This window comes from Miscanthus floridulus, chromosome 11 (assembly GCF_019320115.1).
Source record: "Miscanthus floridulus cultivar M001 chromosome 11, ASM1932011v1, whole genome shotgun sequence".
Taxonomy (NCBI): domain Eukaryota; kingdom Viridiplantae; phylum Streptophyta; class Magnoliopsida; order Poales; family Poaceae; genus Miscanthus; species Miscanthus floridulus.
Window position 1 is genome coordinate 9,885,597 of NC_089590.1, and position 5,915 is coordinate 9,891,511.

Genomic DNA, 5,915 nt, shown 5'->3' on the forward strand with positions numbered 1-5,915 from the left:
CATCTTCTGGTGCATGTTTGGTCGTGTCTATCATCATGGTTTTCTAGCCACGTTGGGCAGGGTGTGACGTGGTGCTACTGTGACAGCCATGGCGGCACTGTAGGCTCGACGGTGGTTCATCAGCCATCCTGTGCAACATGGTATTCGTCATGGCCTTCATCGCCATCTCCTAGTTTCCTAGGGAATCGTACAAGAGTTGGTAGACACCCTAGGTCATCGATCGCCTAGTCATTTCATGGGGCTGAGGGCCACAACCCCAATCATCGGGGTTAGGGCTTTTAGCTGGTCTAAATGGCGTCTGTGTTGAGACCCTTGTCGTGGATCCCATCCTATAGTGGGTGGGATCGTACATGCATCTATTGACACCTATGGAGGCACACAAAGACAAAATCCACAAGCACATGGGTATCGAAGTAGCTTTCACCTAGAGTATTATCGAGTATCGTATCCATAAGGAAACATGTGTGTGTTGTCTAACAACTAGTTTGTCCAGGGATAGCAATCAAGGTTTAAGGTATGAGTAGAGTGGATTCCTATGGTTATGACCCTATGCAAAGCAAGACTTATGATTCTAGTGTTCACTTTGGGACGCCGCTTAGATGGTAAAGCAATGCTAATAGATAACTCTACCAACGTGACTACGGTCCTACTAATTTAAGAACCTGCTCAATTCGGTGTGGACTACAAAGGATAGATGGGGCTATCACCTCCTATTGCTACCACACAACCAAGAATCAGGGAGCAAACACAGATAGCCAATAGCCTAAGCACCATTCTTATGCTAACGATTACTACTCTAATCCATAGATCTAGCAAAGACTAGAGCACTCAAAAGAACTATGTACCCACGAACAAAAGAGCACAAAACTTACTTTAAATAGAAATCAATTACTAGAGGTATCTCAGATGTAAACTTGGAGAAGCCTAGATCCGCCAAAGTACAAGTCGTAGAGGTAGCACCAACAAGCCGGTACCAACTCCCAACTCCTCCCTCACGCTCTAACTCACTATTTTGTAGGTACAAGACTAGATCCTATAAAGGACTAATCTTCTCTTGATAGCTGGCTCTGATCCTGATGAGGAGGATATGAATTAGGGTTTTAGGATGGTCTCAGGGTTGGGGGTATAGGGCTGTATATATAGGGGATAACATCAATTCCAGACCCTCATATCAAACTGACTTGAATAAACAACGTAGATGCGATCTTTAAGGCGGTGGGAAACTGACCTACTAAGGAGACCCTAACCTATGGGGCCCATAGGCCGGCCGGCCTCAGGGTGGGGCTGGCTAGCCCCCCCCCTTTAGCATCTTGGCTCAATCTTCCGTGGGTTGCCTTCTGGATGGTTCTAGAGACTTCCAATGTTGGTTTCATCATAGATAAATGTGATTTACTTTGATGAATAGGTCCACCTTGATGATTTTCTAGATAAACCCTACTGAAAACACAGATTCACCAAAACTTGTGGAATTTATTAGTTTAAGGGACAATTGGTCACGGGACATGCCAAATGAGCACCGACGGCTGGTGGACACCCCAAATCCGCAAAGTTGCTGCTGGACACTGTGTTTCCACTTTGAATTGTTAGAAGACACCGCGCCCGGTTTCAGCCAAGAAAGGTGATGATTTGTCCAAATTGCCCTTGGCCCAACTGGTCAGCCCATTCTTCTTCCTCCCCCTTTCTTTCTCTATGCCGGCCGCTGGCCTCCCGCCGTTGAAGGAGAAATGGAGGAGAGGGCGCCGACAGCAAGGCGAGCTCCGCACGGACGCGTCATGAATTTGGGGCAAAGGAGGCACCGGAGCCCGCTGTTCCCGACCGGAGGAGGCTTCCCGGCCGCGGTGGCGCACACATGCGCCCATGAGGCCATGGCGGAGCCGCAGCTTGCACGCGTGCCCATGAGGCCACAGTAGAGCTGCTGCTCGCACGCGCCGGCGAGGCCATGGCAGAGCCGCAGCTCGCATGCGTGCCCATGAGGCCGTGCGGACCGGCTGCTCGCCCGTGCCGGCGAGGCCACGGCGGAGCTGCTGCTCGCGTGCCTGCCCGCGAGGCCACGGCGGAGCTGCTGCTTGTGCGCCCGCGAGGACGCGGCAGAGCTGCTACTCGCGTGCGTGCCCATGAGGCCGCGATGGACCGGCTGGTCGCGCGCGCCGGCGAGGCCGTGGCGGAGCGGCTGCTCGCGTGCGCCCGCGAGGCCACGGCGGAGCTGCTGCTCGCGAGCGCCGCCATGCGTGGCTAGCTCAACGGCGGCGCGCGGCGCGGCCAGTTCGGGAGTGGCCAGTGTGCTCCCACAGAGCTGCTCGGCTCGGCTGGAGGTGGTCCGGCGGCCACAGGCACTGGCAGCTGCGACCGCGTCCTCACCGCGACGGGCTAGCACCGGCGGCGGCGACCGGGGAGGAGAGGCGCGGGAGCTGCGATGCGCTGATAGGGAGGCATGGTGCGGTCGTACGGAGGAAGGGCGTAGCAGCGAGGCGACGGCGTGAGCTCGACGGTCGGCGGCAGCGAGGGTGGGTTCGTCTGGGAGGCTGTCTGGCTCGCTGACGAGGACCGCGTCGCGGCGGATGGAATGGGCTGACCAGTTGGGCCAAGTGCAATTTGGGCAAATCATCACTTTTCTTGGCTGAAACCAGGGCGCGGTGTCTTCTGGCAATTCAAAGTGGAAACACAGTGTCCAGCAGCAACTTTGCTGATTTGGGGTGTCCACCAGCCGTCGGTGCTCATTTGGCATGTCCCGTGGCCAATTGTCCCTTAGTTTAAACTCCTAGATCTATGTTTGGTGATGGAATTAAGTACATATGCAGGTTATGTAGGCGGTTTATGATTGATGTTAACGACCATCAACAAGCTCCCCCACACTTAACCTTTGCTCACCACTGAGCAAAGCTAAACTTAGCAATGGATCTGGAGTTGCTACAATGCTTTCACACCTCAAAAGTACACATGCATTCAATCAAAAATTCCTCTTCCTACCACTAAGGCTTATATGGAGTTCATAGGTAGGGAGAAAGCTAGAGCATACTTGCAATGCATATATTGTAAAGTCAAACAACGGATCCAAAGAGAGTTGAGTCATACAATCAAATCAAGATGTGCATGTGTGTCGATATATGTGGTGGCTAACCTAATTCAACTTTGCTCCTTGAAAACATGTCTCTCTCTTGAAACTTGGAAATATTTTTGCGAGAGAACAGGGGCTATCTTATTCATCTCTTTCTCTCTTTTTAGGCGAACATCTGAGTACCCATTGTTTTAGATATCTCGGACACTTGTCCATTTTTTTCTCATCTCTTTTTCTCCTTTTTTATGAATAACTTTTGCATAGCCCCATGTCTCTTTTCTACAACAAAACTTTTGAGAGATAGTAACAAGAACTTGGAGCATTTATTTGGTGGATGAAAAACCTATCAAACATGTTTTTGGTGTTTACTCCTAGTGTAGAAATAAAACATTTTTGAGTGGATCTAAATGGAAAGCATGTTTTTTCGCCTACCCTAGTGTAGGAGTACTGCATATGTGGGTGGTGTGTATGTGATCTTGATTTTAAGAGCATGACAAATCTCTCATAAGGGTCAACAAAGCTTGACAAAACTCAATGCAAAACAAGCAGCATATATGTGGAAGTTTTCCTAGCCTAAAATGTATGGCTCTGGTGGGAATTCAAGCTTTGTCATACAAGAACTCATCATAGCATTTTTGTGTTTTTTCAAAAGATAAATCTCTAGAACTTTAGTGTCACTTGGAACAAGATAAATAGCAGCTCAGACCTTCTCATATCATACCTGTCAATTACCTAGGCTTACATCAAGCATATACTACCCACAAGTTTTAAGTTCAGAGTAAATCCTTATATCAAATTAGTTTTATCCAAAACTCAGGAGAATTCAAGGCTGAAAACTAGGTACTTGAAAGGAATTATAATAGAGCAACTATTCATCATTTCCATTTTAAGAGTTTGTCCTCAGAGTCTTTATTATTTATTTAGCTCTTAAAAGAAATTAAAGAAAACTAGACACACTCTTTTTATTTTGTTTTCATTTTTTTATAAAGCAAACTAAATAAAACAAAGGAAGAGAAATACTTAGCTGGATACATGGGGGTGCCTCTCCCCCAAACTGGTTGATGGTAAACCTAGCCGAGGTCAAAGTGCAATGCTTAGCAGACCCAAGATAGGTCGGCCTACCTTTCTCGTGGTTCTTTTGTTGTTTGTTGATGCCGTGGTTTGCTTGGGAGGTTTGCCTCCCCCCATTGGAATTCTGTTAACTTGTATAAATAGCATGTGGAAACAAGCACCAACAAAATACTAAGGAGATCCTGGCAATACTTTAGCAGGTTAACATGGTTTTTAAGGGTTTTCACAGAGTAAGGAAGAAGAGTTGAATTGAAAATGTTATTTAAATTCTATGAAGTTAATTATATCCAATTCTTCTTCTAGCAATTGTGTGTCATGGAAAACTTTTAAACGATGACCATTTACCTTGAAAAGCATACCGTCATCATTTTGAAGTGTGATGACTCCATGAGATGATGCGCTAATTACCTTGTAAGGTCCTTCCCATTTGCTTTGTAGTTTCCTATGTCCAAACAACTTCACTCTGGAGTTCCAAAGCAACACCTTATCACCTGGTTTGAATTCCTTCTTTTTCAATCTTTGGTCATGCCATCTTTTTGTCCTCTCTTTGTAGAGTTTTGCAATATGATATGCCTTTTCTTTCCATTCCTCTAGCTCGGAGAGTTGCATTTTTCTTTTCTTTCTAGTTGCTTCAAAGTGCATGTTCCACCTTTTTATGGCCCAATGTGCTTTGAATTCCAACTCAACAGGTAAGTGGCATGTCTTCCCATAGATGAGTTGATATGGTGACATTCCAAGAGGTGTTTTGTAAGCCATTCGGTAAGCCATAGTGCTCTACATAACTTATCCTTCCATGCTGTCCCCATCTCATTAATGGTCTTCTATAGAATGTTCTTGATTTGCTTGTTTGTCGTTTGCTGCATGTCCGCTAGTTTGAGGATGATATGTTGTTGTGATGTTATGACGAACCCATTCTTGGACAAGAAGCATCTGAAATTCCTATCAATGAAGTGAGGACCTCAATCACGAATTACCATGCGTGGAACTCCGAAGCATGGAAAGATGGTCTCAGAAAACATCCTTTTGGTGTTATTGGAATCTGTAGCTTGACATGGTAGAGCTTCAACCCATTTTGAGACGTAGTCGACTACCACCAGGATGTAATCACACTGCCGAGATTTTGGAAATGGTCCTATGTAGTCGATTCCCTATACATCAAAGAGTTCTAACTGGAGGTTAGTGGTGAGTGGCATGGTGTCTCTTGCATTGATACTCCCATGTTTCGGATACACATTACACCTCCATATGAAGTCTTTGGTGTCGTCGTACATGGTTGGCCAGAAAATCTAGTTTGCTAGATCTTAGCATTAGTGCGGAATGCCCCATAATGTTCTCCATATGGTGATGAGTGGCATCTTTCAATAATCTTGGTTGCTTCCTCAACCGGAACACACCTCCTGAGTAGTCCATCAATGTAGACTCAGAAGAGGTACGGTTCATCCCATAGGTGGAGGCGACTTTCATGGATGAGCTTCCACTTATTCTCTCCTGATGGTACATAACCTGCAACCATAAAATTAACAATATTTTCATACCAGGGGTCACATCCTCTGACTTTTTGTTGCATGTCGTCTCGTAGAAAATCATTGATGGGCAACTCCTGTGGATTCTTGAACTACATTCTTGACAGGCGATCGGCTACAGAATTTTCTATTCCTTTCTTATCTTTAATTTCAAAATCAAATTCTTGAAGAAAAAAAGATCCATCTTATAAGCCAAGGATTAGCATCTTTCTTAGTAAGGAGACATTTAAGAGCAGCATGATCAGTGTAAAATAATAACTTTAGCT